The following is a 21,024-nucleotide window of genomic DNA, read 5'->3' on the forward strand; positions in this document are numbered from 1 at the left end:
ACCACATGCCACTGTTCTATGAACCCCACATGTAATAATTCATTTTATCTTCATGGTACATCTAAAACATAAACACTGACATTCCCATTTTACAGATGAAGAAACCGAGAGCTTAGGTTTTCCAGCCTTTTCTTTGATTTCCTCCTTCATTTTTCAAGCATTTGACAAGTTGTCTCTTTCAGATACATCATACTTCTGCTGCAGAGTTTCTAGAGAGAAAGTGGGGAGGTGGCTGCTGAAGCAGGAGGGGTCAATTGCACATGTCCCAGGGGGCTTGCATGCAGGCATACAGAGGCTTTTATTCTTGTTACTTGAAAATAAATGTTGAATGGATTAATAAATGAACAACATATATACTGAATAAAAACAAAGCAAACCAATCAGCCAACCAAACCAAACACAAATAACCTGGTGCAGCTTTCTTTAATACTCTGAAAATAGCTCAGTCTTTAATGTGGCGTCATTTGAAATTAAGGCACCAGTGTGAAATCTCCCAGTGTTTCTCATCTAAATTCTGGTTCGTCTTTCAAGCACAGCAGACAGGTAATGACTACTAATTAGTTAGCTATTGATTTTTCAGGTTTAGCTTTCCCGGTGTGGGTCAGTGAAATTCTCAGTGAGGATGGGAAGGGGTGATACTTACTTTGATTTCCATAAGCTCTCTTCCAAGATCTTTCAGGGTTCACCATTTTTATATTATAGGTGGGTTTAATTAGAAATTTGTTTTCTTGCAACTACTTATATTCTATGCAGTATTAGATACTTAGTGTGGAGATATTCCTATGAATTTATGACACTTGAGGGGTGTCACTGACAGTTCCTAATAGAATTTGGAGATTGTTATTGCTACTGAATTCTATCAGACACGTACCATAGTCATCCAAATAGGCTAGATAATAACATGTTGTAGTTTGATGTGGAAATTTGTTTTCAAATGAACTCTGAGATTAGGAGAATATACTGATTTTTCACTAGCTAGAGAGAGTGAGATTTTTATAGTTTTGGGCATTGAAGAAAATTCTGAACAGAAGCACCCTCATTTCCAAGGATAAAAATTAGCTGATACTGACTAAATTCTCTTGAGTTTTCTTTTGCATAAAAGTTCTAAGGCTGATATATGAGGGGAATTTCATTGCATCCTCATAGTGGGGGGAGCGGGCTGTTCGGGTTGTTGGACTTGGTTTCAGATTGAAAATACAGTGAAATAACCTCATTTCACCCTCACTATGTGTTTCTGTGCCTCCAGTCCCAAGAACTTCCTGAGAGAGTTTACCATCAGCCAGGAGTAATTAACGGAAGCCATTTAAAAACATCTGTCTACAAACATGTGGGTGGAGGGAGAGTAGCTGGAAAGGGCTCAGAGGAGAATCACAAAATGCTTAAAATCTTGGAAAAGAGGGTATATTAATAAGGATCTCTAATTATTCACAAGACAAGAGCAAGGAGATGAAACAATTCTCTGGAAGCCTACTGGTTTTGCATACCACATGCGTAAATGCGGAAAAGACAAGCTGATTTTTCTCAAAAGAACTAATGGTTATTCTACCGTATTAAGAGTCAACATCATGTGTAATAGAAGATGAAAATTAAGAGAAAATGTGGAGTCATTGTTTACATACCATATTGGCAAAGGTTGAAAGATCTGTTCCCCCCTGGTCGGCTAGAGTGAAGGGAAGGGGGGTTCTTTCACCCCCATAGGGTTGCAGAAGTGGACGAGAGTCTTAGTCTTCTTGGCTGCCATAACAAAATACCATAGACTGGGGGCTTAAACAGCTGAAATGTATTTTTTCACTGTTCTGGAGGCTGGGAAGACCAAGATCAAGGTGCCAGCCAGTTCGGTTCTGGGTGAGAGCTCTCTTTTGGGCTTGTAAATGGCCACCTTCCCGCCACACCTTCACATGGCAGAGATTTTCTCTTGCTCTCTCTTCTTATAAGGGCATTAATCCCATCAGACCAGGGCCCCACTTTCATGACCTAATGCCCTCCCAAAGGCTCCACCTTCTAATACCATCACACTGAGAGTTGGGGCTTCAACATATGAATTCTGGGGGGAAACAAACATTCAGTCCATAACCGAACAAATAGGTCAACTTTTTGGAGGATAGTTAGGCAATGTGTATCATAACTTTAACAACGAAGCTACTTTGCTTCCCCAGTTCCACTAGTAGGATTTTATCCTAGGGAAGAACTTGGACCTGCATTCAAAAGTATACCTACGGGTTGTTCACTACAGTGGTGTTTACTGTAGAGAGATGCTGGAAATGCCAAACACATCCATCAGTCTGAGATGGACTAAGTGAATTATGATACACCTGTACCAGGGTCAGCACTTTTTCTTAAAGGGCTAGATAAAAATATTTTAGACTTTGGGGTCAGAAGGCAAAGTTGAGGATATTATATAGGCATTAATATGATAATTCAAAATGGAACCATTTAAAAATCTAAAAATCATCTTTGGCTTGTGGGCCATATGAAAACAGGCAGTGGGCCAAATTTGACCCACTTTGCCCATCTTTTGTCTGTACAGAAACAAAAGTCTGCCAATCTTTGTTCTATACAGTGGAATACTATAAAGCTATTGAAAATAGTGGCATAGATCTATATTTACTGACATGGAAAGATATCCACAGTAAATTATTAAGGGAAAAAATCATGTATAATATAACTATATATGTAGCATGTGTGTACACATACAAAGCAGCATGTATAATATGACTATTTCATAAAAATCAATTTTGTGTATGAATATATAGAGTCTAAAAGACTACAAACCCACATATTAACTGTGGTTAATTCTGGATTGTGGATTGGGGTGATTGTTATTCTTTAAAAATTTCTGTATTTTCTGATTTTGGGAAGGCAATGAGCATATATCATTTCTATAAATCTAAAATAACATAAAACTATTAAAAATCCATAAATACCTCCAAGAAACAAACATAAATAAATAAGAAAACAAAGTGTTATTATACAGAAGATTTCTAATTGCTAAGTATTATGCCTGAATTTGAGGATAGCAAATAAAAAGATCTCTATTTTTCAGGTGATAGACTTAGGATAACATTCTGACACAAAGGGTTAATAGGATTTTTTCCCTCCTTTATTTCCTAGAATGTTAAAAGTGAAAATCTAAAGGCATAAATGGTCTGATTAAACCCTCACTACCTATTCCCAATGTATAATCATTGCTATAGCTTATGTTACATGCAAGTTTTAGAACCCACCCTGTGGTAAAAATCTTGTAAGACAACCTTGGTGGGGATGGAAGATATGTTGATATTTTCTGCCATAAAGAAAATGGAAAAATTTAAGTTTAATTACAGCTTTCAGTTTTAACATGGGAACATGGTGAAGCCAGTGAAAATACTGTCATACAACCAGAATGAGAATGTGACCAGGGAACAAAAACTTCAGAAACACGTCACTAAGCTATTTAGCTAAAATCAGTAAATAACTTATTTTTCATCTCAAATGAATTAGTTACCCAGTGCTTGCAAAATATTCATCTTGGATGCATTCTTTAAAATTAGTTATTTAAGTTTTTATCACCACCAGTGGGGGAAATTCCTTCTATGAATGGATTCTCTGAATCGTCAATTATCCCTAGTGGTAGTGGCTCATTTCCTATGGAAAATACAGGTATGTATGTATGTCCAGTAACAATGTGCTGAATGAGGGACTTCCCTGGTGGTCCAGTGGTTAGGACTCCGCGCTCTCGCTGCCGGGCCAGGATTCGATCCCTGGCCCAGGAACTAAGATCCCGCAAGCTGCACAGTGTGGCAAAAAAAAAAAAAAAGTCCTCAGTTAAAAAATAAAAAAGAGGGCTTCCCTGGTGGCGCAGTGGTTGAGAATCTGCCTGCCAATGCAGGGGACATGGGTTTGAGCCCTGGTCTGGGAAGATCCCATATGCCACGGAGCAACTAGGCCCGTGAGCCACAACTACTGAGCCTGCGCGTCTGGAGCTTGTGCTCTGCAACAAGAGAGGCCACGATAGTGAGAGGCCCGTGCACCGCGATGAAGAGTGGACCCCGCTTGCCACAACTAGAGAAAGCCCTCGCACTGAAACGAAGACCCAACACAGCAAAAATAAATAAATAAATTACTAAGACTCCTACCCCCAACATCTTAAAAAAAAAAAAAAAGCATTGGATGTTTAAAAACAAAAAAGAACAGGAGAGAGGCATCAATTTAAAAAAAAAAAAAAAAATGTGCTGAATGAGTATTGGTCTCTAACTTTGAGGAGTTTTTTTTTTTAATATATATATATATTTTTTAATTAATTTATTTTTGGCTGTGTTGGGTCTTTGTTTCTGTGCGAGGGCTTTCTCCAGTTGTGGCGAGCAGGGACCACTCTTCATCGCGGTGCGCGGGCCTCTCACTGTCGCGGCCTCTCGTTGCGGAGCACAGGCTCCAGATGCGCAGGCTCGGTAGCTGTGGCTCACGGGCCCAGTTGCTCCGCGGCATGTGGGGTCCTCCCAGACCAGGGCTCGAACCCGTGTCCTCTGCATTGGCAGGCAGACTCTCAGCCACTGTGCCACCAGGGAAGCCCTTTGAGGAGTTTTAAGTGAAATAGATGTTTAATGTTTTGAGCTAAATAGTTCTGTTCTGTAGCAAAGCCAAATAATAAAGACAGTGATCCTAAGACAGGTTTGATTTATTAAGTACTTGTCAAGCCAGGCACACTACCAGATAACACAGGTATTACTATACCATTTAAAGTTGTGTAATCAAAGTTCAGAGAGGCAAAATAACGTTTGAAGTCACACAGCTGGTAAGTGGTAGAGATACAATTCGAACACAGACCTATTTTAATTCTGTGCACTTTTTACTGTGCCAAACTGCCCACCGTATAGTATAAACATAAGCTATGATTGTCTTATCTATTGTCTTATCTATTAGTCTGTTCTCATCAGTCGTTAGCACATAATGTCTTTGTCAGTTTGGGCTACTATACTGAATATCATAGACAGGTCTTAACGGGCTTAAACCACAGCAACATTTATTTCTCACAGTCTGAAGGCTGGAAGGCTGAATTCAGGGTCCCAGTTCAGTTGCCTGGTGAGGGCCTCTTCCTGATTATGTCCCCACATGGCCTCTTCTTGGTGTACCCTCTTTTTATAAGGGCATTAATTCCATCGAATTATGGATAATATAATTCACTCTCATGGCTTCATCTAAACCTAATTTCCTCCCAAAGGCATCACCTCCAAATGCCATCATCTTAGGGGTTAGGGTTTCAACACAGGAATTTAGGGGAGGGACACAGGTGTTCTGTCCATAGAGTGTAATAATTAGTTGATTATTGCTTCAAAACCATATCTGAGAGGAATGTTATGAATTGTATGAAACCATTATGAAACTGTTGAACTTAGAGGAACTCAGTCTTGGTTATTATAAGAGAGTAGCCATATGAGAGAAATAGGTGAGGGAGATTAAGAGGTATAAACTTCCACTTACGAAATAAATGAGTCACGGGTATGAAAAAAAAATGACAGCAGCCACGTGCACTGCCTCAGTGAACATTTGCTGTCATCATTCCTTTCCCTTCTCACTGAAGTGTGCTGTCAGCATCCTGCAGTCCTTGGTGATGGATAGCTGCTCTCAATATCTGGTCCTCAGCTCTTAGGGACGTCGCATGCTTGCTGCCTCTGCAGCAGGCCCTGTTGCTGCCTGATAAATGGCTAACTTGCTTCTTAGATAATCTTTTGTTCCAGAGATACAGCACTTAAAAGGACTAAATAGAAACAAAAAGTGAACATGCAGTTTCATGGACAGAGTGGGGAAGAAATCCCCCAAACAAATAAACAAACAATAGCCCTTTCTGTTTTTTGCCCATTGACTTTAAAACACATGCCAGTTTTAGCCCTTAAATTTTCAAAACTGGGAGTACCTTTCATCTCTCATATTTCCTTGATGGTTGTTTTCCGTTTATCCAGAGGCAGCATCCACTCATTTATTTGTACACTCCCTTGTTCCTCACCTGTCCATTCACTCCACCATCATTTGTGAAGTGCCTGTTCTGTGCTAGGCATTGTCCTGGATATAAGGCACTAAGCCAAATGGAAGATGGTCCCTGCCCTCCAGGAGCTTTGGTTTTGTGTTATACAGTCATAACATTTATACTGTGACTGCAAGACACCATACTGTGGATGAAAATTGGAAATCTATATATTAGCTATGACCACAGTGATACTGGTAACACACCACTTCCAAACTCAATGACTCCAAACAATAATCACTTACTCTCACTCAGGTGTCTATGAGTTGGGTGGTGTGTATTTGTTTGCTAGGGCTGCCATAACAAATAAGCACAGACTGAATGGCTTAAACAGAAATTTATGTTCTCAGGGTTCTGGAGGCTGGAAGTCCAGGATCAGTGTGTCAGCAGCTTTAGTTTCTTCCGAGGTCTCTCTCCTTGGCTTGCTGGTGGCTGCTTCCTGCTGTGTATTCACATGGTCTTTCCTCTGTGTGTGCACATGGGTGTGTCCTAATCTCCCTTGATTAAAAGGATACCAGTCATATTGGATTAGGCCCAACTCCTAAAGCCTCATTTGACTTTAATGACCTCTTTTTAAAGACCCTATATCTCCAGATACAGTCACATTGTGAGGTACTAGGGATTAGGACTTCAGCATAGGAAATGTGAAGAGACACAATCCAGCCCTGAACTGATGGGGTTTATTTGATCTAAGCTGGGCACAGGTGGGCTTGGCAGGTCTCCTATCTCTCGATTTTCTGGAGAAGCAGGGTAGCTGGGGCATATTTGTAGAAGTTGGAAGCATCTACAAAGGGGACCAGAAACATGAAATTCCTCTTAAGGCCTTAGCTCAGGACTTGCACTCTCACTTCCACCCACATTCCATTGGCTGGAACAAATCCCATAGCCAAACCTAACTTTGGCGGGACAAGGAATAAACTTTGCCTCCAGTAGAAAAAACTGCAGTCACAAGACAAAATTCAAGGACCCAGGGAAGGATGAAGACTCGGGAACAAGGATGCAGTCGTTTCAAATGCAAAGTGGGAGACATTCAATGAGTCTGAAGCTTTCTCTACCTGAAGTCAACCGAATATTTATTTTGAGTATTTGGCATTGAGTAGTTTTGTTCAGGTTCTAAAATGTGTGACAGTATGTTTGCACTACTTGGGTGTTTTCAAAATTCTTTTCTGAAACAGCAACAGTAGCAGTCATATTAATTGAGTAAAAATGATCGCCATCTAGTCTGCAGCTGTTTTGTTCGGGAGATAGAGCACACCTGTGTGGATGGAGTGGGACGAGGCTGATGTCCCAGGCCTGATGCACATGTAGCTGCTGCGTTACAGCCATGGATTCTCTCGCAGGGTGCTCCAGCTGATGGATAGGGTGAGGAGAGACCAGCAGATGTTCATTGTCATGCCTGTGAAAGTCCCTGGACAAGGGGTCGGTGTATTTAGAACCACATGATCAGGTAATGATGTGGTGTAAGTCATTCGAATGCCCTGTAAGCAACTGTAGTGGAAGGAACACGGTGAAAAATGTGTCATCAGCGCATCTGCTGAGAGACAAAATTGGAATGATGCTCACTGTAGTCACTAGTAGGCAGCTCTTGGCTTATTACATTCCTCAGCTCATCCAGGAGGGTGTGGGCTCCACCAGCCATAAGGAAGGAAGGATTTCCAGGTGGGAGATTAATATCTGTGAGATTTTCCATTAGGCAAGAGAGAGGGAAGTAAAACGTATTGGGCCACCTTAAGGAAGGAAAGGAAATTTATGGGAACAAAATAATTACAGCAACTGGAGGAGAGGAAAAAAGAAGGTAGAGAAATGAGAAAAGGCTAGATTAAAAATTTCCAAAATGGCTTTTCTGGCCCCTGGGACTTATAGTTACATTCTCCAGGGTCCATGAGTTTTATGAAATGTTCCCTTCTTTATATTCTCACTTCTATTTATTTGATGGCAAGCTGGGTGACCTGCATGACTGTCTTTTAATTGTGTACTGCCTAGAAATTTCAGGCCTGTGTTTGTTTTTCTACTTGCCATCATATTTGTACTAAGCATAAGCCAAAAAATGTGCTAAGGACACTGGATGAAAAAGGGACTTGTAGGAGTTCAAATATTAAAAATGAAGGTTGAATTAACACGTGGCGTGTAGCTGCTCAATATGAAAGAACCAACACGACGTATTGATTGATGTTGCTGTGATCCTGAATGTGTACATACTTCTTTTCAATAATTTATTAGCAACAATTATAGTATTAAATGTGAAATTATGAATTTTTTCCTTTAAATAACATGGTAGAAGTTTCCAGTATTTTGTTTTCAAATGTACTATGACATTGTCAGGCCCATCAATAAAATGGATCAGGGTTATATTTCAGTTTAGTGCGGAAAGGAAAAATAACAACAGAGGTAACAGTGAAATCTTCAATGATGGTCCATCTTGCTTAAAGTCAAGAGGTTCCAGAATAAGTGAAACCCAAAGGCATGTGTACATCTTTCTTCTCTTAACCTCAAAGTTGATGATTTGCTCTTAGTAAACATCATCCATCACATTAATGATTTTTGAAAAATTGTATTGGTGTTGTAGTTTTATTTGTAATTACTTTGTAAATTTATTTTGGTTGTAGAGTTGTCTTAGAGCTATAAGCACAAGGAGTTTATACTTAATTCAATATTTATCGTGTTTTAAAACCATTACAATAAAAATTATTATAATGTTTAAATTAATACCAGTGGTATTAGAGAATTTCTTTTCCCTATAGAAGTAATTTGTTCATAAGGTTGACAAAAGAAGATGACAGGACATAGGTAATGAAGTAAAGATTTTCTGGAAGAAGGATAATAGATAGTGAGGATTATTAATTTCCCATTGTTATTGTGACAAATTACTACAAACTTAGTGTTATAAAGCAATGCAGATGTATTCTCTTAACAGTTCTGGAGGCCAGAAGTCCAAAATCAGTCTCACTGGGCTACAGTCGGGTGTCAACAATTCTGGTCCCTTTTGGAGGCTCCAGGGGAGAATCTGTTTCTGTGCCATCTCCAGCTTCTGGAGGCCACCTGTATTCTTTGATGCATGACCCCTTCCTCATACTGATCCTCATGTTCTGTTGTAACGTCCTTCTGTGACTCTCTTAACTCCCTCTTAAATGGACCCTTGTGATTACATTTAGAGCCCACCAGGATAATCCAGGAGAATCCTCCATCTCAAGATCCTTAACTTAATCACATCTGCAGAGTCCCTTTTGCCTTATAAGGTACTATACAAACGTTCTAGGGATTAGGATGTAGACATCTTTGGGGACCATTATTCAGCTTACCACATAGGAACACTTTATATTAAGACCTAGGTTTGAAGAAAGAATGTGAAATCGGGTTGGGCAGGGGAGGTGGATCCTTCATGGAATAATGTATCCAGTATTTACCTTGATTATTTGATGGAGGAAGCAATACTTGTAGGTAGTTTCTTCAGAAAGAAATATTGAACAGGAGGAAAGATTTGGGAAATGAAAGTTTGGTAGAAGAAAATACAAGGATATAGTAAAAATTTTTTTTGATTGTAGGAAGAGATATGAATTTGGTAATCAGCCATTCCTCAACAACATCTACTTGGATACTTAGCAGTCCCACCTGTTGTTCTGAAGGGTAGCAGAATATGCCACCCCCAAATATAACTCTCTGGCATAAGGATTATTTTGAGCTGCTGCTGCTGCTGATTATTATTATTATTTGCGGTACGCGGGCCTCTAATTGCCGTGGCGTCTCCCGCTGCAGAGCATAGGCTCCGGACGCGCAGGCCCAGCGGCCACAGCCCACGGGCCCAGCCGCTCCGCGGCACGCGGGATCCTCCTGGACCAGGGCACGAATCCGCATCCCCTGCACCGGCAGGCGGACTCGCAACCGCTGCGCCACCAGGGAAGCCCGAGCTGATTATTTTCGAAAAGCAGCAGACATAGGAGGAGTTCTGAAGATAGAATAGAAGTTACCTTTGTAAAGGAAAATTTCATTTGTGAGAGTATAGCTCTCTGTACCAGGAAGAGAAGAATGGCTCTAAATCTAAGATACTCTTATAAATGGAGAAAAGTTTAGATTTAAATGTGCTTTTCCTGATCACTTCCCCTTACTAGCCTCTCTTCTTCCCGTCTTTTCTTTGTCTTTAGCTGAAGATGGTGTTTAAGGTGGCGGCTTGAACCATCTTGGGGAGTTACTGAGTTTTTCTGGGTCTCTGTCATGTGTACATGAGGTATACATGTCAATAAGCTTCAATCTGTTTTTCTCTCGTTAATCTTTTACTATAGGGGGTCTCAGCCAAGAACTCAAAAGGGTAGAAGGAAGACGATTTTTCTTCCCCTATAGTTCACGTAAACCACAGCAATACTGCTTTAGATTCTAGAGACAGGAGGAAAGCCTCACTGTTTTTTTTTTTTTTTTTTGCAGTATGCGGGCCTCTCACTGTTGTGGCCTCTCCTGCTGCGGAGCACAGGCTCCGGACGCACAGGCTCAGCGGCCATGGCCCACGGGCCCAGCTGCTCCGCGGCACGCGGGATCTTCCCAGACCGGGGCACGATCCCGTGTCCCCTGCATCGGCAGGCGGACTCTCAACCACTGCACCACCAGGGAAGACCAAGCCTCACTGTTTTTGTTGTTGTTGTTGAATAGAATTATTAGCTACTGATATAGATTGATAACAAATGTTCTGGAAAAAATTTAAGGCAAAGATGGAATGCTATACCATGGAAGGTAGCAGGGGACTGTTAGGAGAGGTACATGTGGTATGAATTTAATGCCCTCTAAAAAACGAGCTTGCTCTCAAAGCTTTCTTGTTCAGTTGACTTGGAGGAACTTTCTGGCCAACAGTGACTGGTTATGTGTTCCAGGGAACAAAGTTACAGAACTCTGTTAACAGACACTTGAAGCTTGGATAGTCATGTCCATGTTTACAATAACAGCTACCATGTCGTAAGTTATTACATCCAGACTTTAGGCAATATTTCCCTTTTTCCTTCACAGCAATGCAGCAAAGTCCATGTTATCACTCCCATTTTACAGAACGGGAAACTGAGCCTTGGCTGCAGGAAAACTTGTTACAGAGCTGGTTTACAGCAGAACCAAAATCAGACAGAAATCTGTCCAAAGCTCATGCTTCACGCAAGTTAACTGTCTTCTCTGTCACTTTCCTGGCAGGCATTGTATTTTAGGAGGAATGATTGCCTTCTTGGCTGTTTTCATAAGGGAACTCTGTTTACTTTTGGAGATCTCCAACGGCAACGAAGTTTTCACGCATTCTGAAACATAGAAAACCTTCACACACAGGGGTACTTTCCCCAGCATCTTTTAAATATATAAAACATTTTGAAACGATCTCAATAGCCAACAGTTAGTGGTGGTACATCTACAAATTGGACTGTTATATAGTTATATAAATTGCATTTATGAAGATTTTAGAGATTTAGAAAATAATTTTTTATAATGTAAATAAGCTATGATAGAAAATTGTTTATTTAGACCATGTGAAAAGTGCATAGAGAAAAGAATTGAAGGAACTATACTAAGATATTAAGAGAGATTATCTCAGGACTCGGTAATTTTTTATTCCTTCTTTGTGCTTTTCTATGCTTTCCAAATTTTCTACAATCAATGTAAATTCTATTTATAATTTTAAAAGCTGGATAGAAAGTGTTATTTATCTAATAAATATTGAGTACATACTATGTGCTAGTCACTGTTCTTGGCATTGACAGTGAGAAAGACCAAGCCCTTGCCCTCATTTAGCTTATTTTCTATAATTCTTATTTAATGAAATCTGTTACCATTATTTATTCATCCATGTCAAGCTAACAGGCACTCTTGGATTCACTGGAAGCCAGAACTTTTTTTTTTCAGATGAACTGAGTCATTCTTGTTATTTAAAAGTGAATTTTTTCATTGAATAGGCTCAGTCTCCTGAGATGTTTTTACTTCAGGAGTTTTAATTCTGACAAAGAGTATATTAGTTGTCCCTTCTAGTATTGAGACACTTACACATCATTCAAGCATATTTTCTCTGACTTTTGTAGGGGAGGAAAAAAATCTCTTCTTCTACCCATCTTAGGTGCTCCAGCTGGGGCCCTTTAAATGAGACTTTCAGATTAACAAAAGAAAAATGAACAGAGGTTTCTTAACATGTGCAAGGCCCATGTAACACATGGAGTGACCAGAGATGAGTAAATCAAAGGTTTGTTTAGAACTTGAGTTTATATAGCATCTTAGTATAGGAACAATAAGTTTTAGAGAAGCACCAAGAAAAAGGAAAAGGACCTTGTGGCCCCAGGGAAGTCAGAAGCAGGGAAAACTAATGGTAGATCAAGGCTAGTTGGTAAAGTTTGTTATGCAGATTCCTCTGGTGCCATCTCCAGGCTGATGAGGGTCTAGATTAGATTAGCTTTTGTCCTTCCTGAGAGAGGGGAGGAGGGACCCCTTTGTAAACTTGTGTCCTGCTTTTAGTAAATAGGGGAAGGTCAGGAAACTTTTTCCGTGATTGCAGCTTCTTAATTGCCTTCAGCTCAAAATAATTCTTGTGTCAAAGAGGCATACTGTGGGGTGACATATTCTGGTTTCCTTCACTTTATTCAGGCCAACAGTAGAGATACTGATGAAACGGTACCAAGCCTAGAATCAGAGCTCGCCTGTAAGTCCCACCTTTGAGTCTCTGGTAGCCCAAGAAAAACAGATGGGACTGTTCACACAGCTGGTTCGTCTTCTGTATATGTCTACTAGGAAGTCACGAAAGATTTTTCTGAAAGCCTTATTCACAGTGAGATATACTTATGGAATGTTGCTGCTAAGCCATTTTAGTAACTCTCTCAAAGAGGGAAATGAGGTCAGTTGGGCACATCGTGTTCTGAGAGCCCACACCATTTCTAAGGGTCTGCTGCCTGTGTGCAAAGTATTTTCTAAATACCTACAGACCATCTATCTGTTAAGTAATTCGTTATAGGATTTCCCGGTGAATAATATTAAATTCATCTGTCTGTGGTTTGGGAATTTGCTTTTTTTGTACATCAGAACAATATTTTCCCATAACAAAGTCCTTGAAGGGATGAATGAGAACCACAAATACCTTGATAGGTGGTCCTTGAGATGGAAAATAGTCTCTCACCCTGATTAGTCAGAAGGCCATGCCTGTCTCAGTCTCTCTGTGGTCCTGAAGGCCTTCAGAGAGAGGTGTGCTCTGTTAATTCAACACTCATCTAAAGCAAAGCTCGCCGGCATAGGGAGATTTCAGAAGAACCATAAATGTGAATTTTACTTTGCATTTAAAAAGCCACGCTTTATGCAACTGACATGTCGGAGGAGAAAAGACTGACAGGGGAACTTCTTAAGAACACGAGAGGGGCTGGTAATTTGCATATTAATTTATGTACCCAAAATGAATGCAGACAGCCATAAAATGCACTTGTAATAATTATACTACCATTGAACTGTGAGCTTTTAATTAAATGGAATGTTTTTATCTTGTGTTTTTCACGTTAGCTACGTTGCTATGGGTGTCAAGCTGTTCTTGAAAATCAAAGCATTGGAGATGCCTGATGCTGGTCTTTCATCGCTCTGCGGCCCGTGGTGGCCTGCATTCCAGGACTGTGGCAGCTGGGTCTGGTGCTCTGGGCCTGCCCTGGGCACCTCTGCTTTATGCATGCTTTAAAGAAGGGCACTGGAGACCCAGCTCAGTCACACTGGCACAGGACAGGCATGACAAACCCTTTGGAAATGAGAAAGAAAGGATGCTTGCAACCCGTGAGCCTTTTAAATAAATCTGAAAACGAAACCCTGGGTGTTCTTCTTGAGACACTTTTGCATTATTTGTTTGCCGGCCGCTATTTTGATCTCCATTTACATTGTGGGCATCTCAGTGTTCAAGGCAGAAGCTGTGTTATACAAATGATCATTTTCACACTTTACAATGCAGCAACAAGAATGCTCTTTTCTCCTTTTTTTTCTTCAAAAAGGCTGTTAAGTGGAGCCACTTGTGACTGATGTAAACGACTGCCATTGTGTTTTGATGTTCTGGGCTGGACACTGCTGAGCCTCGTGTTTTTATCTGAGTTGCACTGTCCCCATCCATTATCTTAATGGAGACAGGAGTGACTGGGCACATCCCAGCCAACAGCTACTAGCTGTATTTTCCAGGAGGGGCTGGAGGCACTCGGGTTGGGGCTGAAGAATATTGATATAAAGTGAGAGGCGTACAGGCACTGTTCAGGTATCCAAGGGAATTCACAGGGAGAGTGACATCACACACAATCGAGGCATCACTGTTCATGATGACTTTTGCTACAACTTACATGCCCAGGGACTTTTTACAGCAGCTCTGCACTGTATTGGTTTCTGGGTTTCAAGTAACAAAACAACTTACATAAAAAAAGAGGAATTTATCATAAGAGCACAGTGTTAAATTAATTAAACAAGGAGGCCATTAGGCTGAGATGGCTCTTATGCTGTGTGTGGTGGCCTAGTAAGCAAACCAGAATCAGCGAAGCCTGTAAATGCCTCAAGGTTACAAAATCGAAACCTAAGGGCAACCAATCACAAACAGCCAACGAGGCTTTAAGCTCCAGCCAATCAATCATTTCCTTGCTTTGCTTTGCCCCAGTTCCTGATGGTGGAGCCCTCCTAACCAGGTTGGCGCTGCCTGAAATGATTTTTGCTCATATAATCTCTTAAACTTTTTAATATGCCTCAGTTTATCTTTTAGCAACAGGCAGGTATGGGTCTTAGAACTTAAGGTCAGGGATGGGCTGGGATTCAGAAACAATCATTACAGGAACCAGGAATTCCTCTAAAATTCCAGGGGATATTCCTGCTCACCTCTTGGTCTCTTTCTCTGTGGTTTGTTCTTCATTCTTTTCTCTGGGCCGACTGGCTCTCCGTGCTGCTCTCTGGAGCAGGCAAAGCCTGAGGCCACTGACATCTCCCAAGTACAGATCTAGCCTCAAAGCCCGTCTGTGTCTGTCTCTGTCGCTCCTTGGACCCCTCAATTCCAAATTCTCAGAGAGGGGACCACGGCCTGGCCTGTATCCACTGCCTACCCCTAGTCTAACCAGCTGTGGCCCGGGGTGTGGGGCTGTGAGTGTGCAAGAATGTGGGTGCATATCTGCATGTGGGAGCAGGCCAGGCTGACAGATACGACTGTGGGCTGGTGGGGACAGTTGATGACACCCACGCCAGGTGCCCTTGTCTCTCTGCCTCTTTTTAGGTGTGACACCCTCATTGACTCTGTTAGGAAGTTCCCTAATAAGGCAGAGGGCTGTGAGAAGCAGGACCATAATGGTGAGGTCTTGGTGACATATCTTTTTAAAGCCAAGGGAACTCAAAATACATGACATGCTCTTTACTTAGGAGGGCGTTAGTGTAACCAGTCTGGTACCCAGAGTTGACAAGCTACAAGGGAGCAGAAAAAAGTCGAGATCTCTCAGGCTGAGTCCAAGATGCTTCTGAGAGGTAGATCAACCCCACGCACCACTTCCCTCTCTACAGAACAGAAAGATTTGGTCAGAGAGCCCTCTGGAATTAGACCCATCATAGACTGAGGGGTCCACATAAAGACAGTCCTTATTACAGCAATAATGAAAAATTTGAAGGCAGGGCCACCAGTTTTATCTGTGACTCCCTGCAGTCTCCTAAATTTCAGCTTCTTCTTTGACCTATTATTTCAAACTCTCTTCTCCCTCTTTTTCACCCAATTTGTTGCAATGAAGTTGCATGCTCTTTGGCTTTTGCACCGTATTTTCCTGTAATTCTCGAAAGCTGCAAACATTTTTTATAAGCTGTGAGATTAAAAGCTGAGGAAGGGAAAAGCTGAAACTGTGAAGTTTTAATTGTTGCTATTATGACATGAATTATCAAGGAATAATCAAAACAAATTTTGTTGAATCCAAGAAGCAAGATAATATAAGAAGCCACAGTGGTGCCAGGATTCATCAGGGAACACAGAGTTATCCTGGCACCTTCATTGTTATAAGAGTGACATTGTCACAGAAGACATATAGGCGTTGCCAAAGAAGCACACACCAAAAGGGGGCTGGCTGATCATGTGATTTGGTTTCTGTGTAAATTTCATGCCTGGCTTTCTCTCTGTCAGTCCTATAGCACTTTCTGTCTCTTTAGTGCCACGGTGTGTTATGTATTAAAGCCACGTGTCCTCATGTCTTATTTTCCCTAATAGATTGTAAGGTCCTTGAAGGCAGGGCACGCGCCAAATTACACAATTAGTGACTGTATAATTAGGTGTTGGCTTACTTTTTTTTCCCTTCTATTTCCTCTATTCAGATGCTGTTGTTATCTTTGAGGGAATCTATTATACAACCCCATCTTCATCTAAGTTTTGGATTTGCTGGAAAATAAGATACAAAGCATTATGAAGGGAAAACTGAAGTATCACCATTGTCACCGACGGAGGCTGGGATGTAGGACTGGAAGGTGTAGGTTAATGTCTGTGCCCAGATGGGTGTGCACCTTCCTTTCCCTCAGTTGAGCCCTTGGGCAGCCCTCTTGGGAGAAAGAGTCTTTAGAGCGTCTACACTCAACTAGAGGGCTGTTTCTGCTGATCCAGGTGGAGAAGGAAGAGGGCAGATCCCACTGTCCTCCACCTGCATGGAATCTTTGAATTAGCTCCACACAATGGAGGCTTGAGCCAAACCCACCGGGTAAGTCCTTCCGCCTATTTGGGAAGGGGTTAGTAGCGGATCAGGAGGCCAGGAGTGTTTGCGGTATGGTTTCCTCATGGAAACCAGAGGTGGGAAGGCACATTTCCCATCGCCCCCCGAGAATGGGAGCCCCACAAGTGCAGTAGCCAAGCCTTTGATTCCGCAAATCCAGCATAGATCAAGGTGCCTGGCACTGAGTGCTCAACACACACTGTTGTTAGAATAAGTGGAGAGACTTTCCAATTCCATTCCCTGAAAAAGAGCAGGCACCCCACAAATACTGTTGAAAGAATAAGTGCTTAAGTGCTTTAAGCGACAAGTTGACCCTGAAGAGAATTATAAATGATAATGATAATAATAATAATAATAATTTCATATGATCATCGTCTGTATCCTGTGACAACTCTTAAGAATGGCAACCCACAGAATCTTGCACTCAGGACCAGGAACACAGATTCTGGTCTCCAGCGTTACACGTGACAAGATCTTTGTGGCTGTGACCGGCAGTCTGTGGGTTCTGAGGTCTGTGTGTGGGACTCCTGAGGATGGCCTGCCAGCATCAGAGGGACCCAGTGCTGCTGAAATGGGGCAGTTTGTGAATCAGCCCCATTCAAAGATTGGGTGGGCCCACTTGACTTTTTCTCAGTCCCTAAGTCCTAATTAACTGCAGGTAGACTTGTCCTCCAAAGGCTGATGCCACAGCTGCTGACCTTTGGGGGTAATTAACCTTGGCTCCAAGTACCCAAAGTGGATTTTGTAGTTGCTCGAAGCCTTTTGTTGTTGCTCGAAGCCTTCTGAGCAACACTGCAGCAGGGCTGGAAGTGTAGGTTGAGGTGCCGTCCAGACTTTAGCCAATGTTGGCACGTTGCTCTCAACACTGAAGGTGCAGTTCATGGAAAAAGTGTGTTGGGTGGGACCTGCGGGGCGTACCAGTGCGGCTGGCACATGTGTCTGTGGGTTGGAGAGAGGAAGGGGGTGGGGAAAAGGAAAGCCTCCCTCAGCTGGGAGTTACCTTCCCTTCCTGTTTCCTCTGGGAAGCCTCAGGTCCCAAGACCACACATCACTTTGGCAGCTTTACTTTACTCCAAGCCCTCACCAGAGTTCAGAATTCAGGTGTTTTCCTTAATAAGGAAATTTGGTTTTCAGCTTGTGAAAGTACAATCAAGTTGCATGGCCCTTTGACCTGCGGCTTAGAGCAGCTTCTTATCGGTTTATACGAACTCAGTGGTGATATGATCTAAGCTGTACCTGGAATTCCCACGGAGAGTTTTTCTTTGCTGCTCTGAGAAGCAGTCATTTTCACACCCATTATTTCCAGCTTAATTTAAAATGTTTGTTGTGGAGGGAAATGCCCTTTGCTTATTATGCTGAGAGGTCTTTTGTTGAGATCTGAGGCTTCTGTGTTTACAGAACAAATATTCTAGCTCAGACAGACAGTTATTTTTATCATCTTCCTATATTGAAAACTAAATGGGAAATAGACCCATGTTAACTAATAGAGAACTGCACCACCTATGGCAACTCATTTCAGCATATAAATTTGTTTTCTTTTACCTTCGACATAAAAATCCTTTGTCTCCCTTGGTAGTATCCAAAATTGCACGTCTGATCTTTTATGTGCCAATCACTCCTGAAAATATCCCTGCAATTTCAATGCTATCTGGAGCAGTTACTGTCCATAGTTTATGTAAAGGTCTGATGGAGGAAGAGGAATAAATATTATGGCAATTATTACTATGAGCTTTCATTTTAAGCAAAAAGCCCAAGATTTCTATGGAGACACAAGTATATCAAATGGTATTTTTTATGGTCACATCTAAACTGGGCAATAATAGCATATCAATAAACTTCAATTACACTCAGGAAAATACTAAAAGTGAACCTATAGTGATACTCAATAAAGTCTACAGGCTCATTAGAGATATACAGAGCAGTGTCATCCATCTGGTATTTTTCGGTGACTTCTAGTCAGTTACTACATTTCATCACATGTAATCCTCTTTTATCTCCAGTTCCTGCTGGTGTGGCAATTCTCACTCTGCTACATCTGTGGCTTTACTGTGAATTTTTATCACCTATGAGTCAGTGCATCCCTTTCTGCCCCTGGATGTTGTTGAACTGTATCTGTTAAAGATTTAATAGCAAGGTGGTATAAAATATGTTTTTGGAGACGCATAGGAAATATGTAAAACGATTAAAAGAGTGGGCATGGCTTGAAATAAAAGATTGCATTTCAGGCAAACTATGGATTTCATCAGTGCATTGGACATGGAGTTTGCAATGTTGTTTTTAGAGGGCAAAAAGTAAACAAAAGAAAACAAAAAGAAGCAAAAACAACTGCGCAATGGTGATCTTTTGGAAAGGAGACTTTGTACACATGTTTTATATATGTGTGAAATGTTTTATGTGTGTAAGAACGTATACTTGCATACAAATATGAAATGTATATGTCCATTTGTATAAATCTTATGAAACGTATAGCTCATATTTTGGAAAGTTGGTTGCTTTTTTTTTTTTTTTTTTTGCGGTACGCGGGCCTCTAACTGTTGCAGCCTCTCCCGTTGCAGAGCACAGGCTCTGGATGCACAGGCCCAGCGGCCATGGCTCACGGGCCCAACCGCTCTGTGGCATGTGGGATCTTCCCGGACCGGGGCACGAACCTGTGTCCCCTGCATTGGCAGGTGGACTCTCAACCACTGCGCCACCAGGGCCCTGATTGCATTTTTAATTGACTTTATTTTTTAGAGCAGTTTTAGGTTTACAGAGAAATTGAGAGGAAGATACAGAGAGTTCCCAAATACACCCTGTCCTCACACATGCATAGCCTTCCCTGCTACCAAACCTCCCACCACAGTGGTATGTTGGTTACTGTTGGGGGGAAGAAATTTTCGTCTACCCTTCCAGGTTTTTCTGGCTGGATTAAGCATTAAATTGACATGAGACAGATTACCAGGAGAAAATAGAACAAAAGTTTAATAACATGTATACATGGGAGAGACCCAGAAGAACTGAGTAACTCACCAAAATGGCCAAAACCCTCACCTTAAGTACCATCTTCAGCTAAACACAAAAGAGGCTGTTGGGGGTAGTGGTTTGGGACTTGAAGAGGAGGAAGGCAATTCACGTGGAGATGGAAAAGCAAATGTTTGCCTGGGCCCTGCAGAGACAATGGGAGGAATTCTAACAAAGAGACTTTGCTAGGTTCCTCCCGGTCTACCTTACCTAGTTCACATTATAGTTGTCTGCGGTGACAGTTCCCTTCCTGGGATAGGTCCTCTATCTACATTCTCTTAGACAGTTAGAGGGAGGGTCAAAGTTTCTTCCTGAGTCTTTTGGGCCTTGACTGTTTTCAGTGCAGAATAATCCACATGCCAAAGAGACATTTTGGGGCCGCAAATTTTTAAAGTCGAAGAACTTACTTGCCACTTCATTGTCACTCAAGTCCATAATTTATATTAAAGTTCACTGTTTATATTGTATCTTCCATGTGTTTTGACAAATGTATAATGACCTGTATCCACCATCAGAATACCTTACAGAGTAGTTGCAGTATTCTAAAAATCCTCTGTGCCCTATCTGCCCATCACTCCCTTTCCACTTGCCCAGTCTGATTTGCCTCATCTTATGATAGTTGCTCTATCATAATGCATATCCACCCCTCTTCCTTCTCTCTCTTTTTCTCCATCACCCTCTTCCTCCCTTCTTCCTCCTTTCTTTCCAAAACTATTTATTGTGCATCAGCTGTGTGCTACGTTCTCTGCTAGGTATTGCGATAATGCAGTGGGGAGCAAAACAGACACAGTATCTGTCCTCATGGAAGACAGATTTTTTTTTTTTTTTTTTTTGCGCTATGCGGGCCTCTCACTGCTGTGGCCTCTCCCGTTGCGGAGCACAGGGTCCGGACGCGCAGGCTCAGCAGCCATGGGTCACGGGCCAGCCACTCCGCGGCATGTGGGATCTTCCCAGACCGGGGCACGAACCCGCGTCCCCTGCATCGGCAGGCGGACTCTCAACCACTGCGCCACCAGGGAAGCCCTGGAAGACAGATTTTAACCAGTGTTCCCCAGATAAAAATATAGTGGCATAATTGCTGGGAATAATGAGAAAAGGATTGTATGAGCAGTAACAAAGAAGGGACCCAGTTCAGGGTGTAGGAATAGCTTAAGCTGAGATCTACAGGAAGAATTAAGAGTTTACCAGGGGTGTAGTGTTCTAAGCAGAAGAAATACGTCGCCTTCTAGATAGGAAAACTTCTCAAGATTTCTTTTTGTTTGTTTGCTTTTAAGTAGACTTTTAACTTCAGAATAATTTTAGGTTTATAGATAGCACAGAGATAGGCTTTCAAAGATAGTAGAGAGATAGATT

This window comes from Phocoena phocoena, chromosome 18 (assembly GCF_963924675.1).
Source record: "Phocoena phocoena chromosome 18, mPhoPho1.1, whole genome shotgun sequence".
NCBI lineage: Eukaryota > Metazoa > Chordata > Mammalia > Artiodactyla > Phocoenidae > Phocoena > Phocoena phocoena.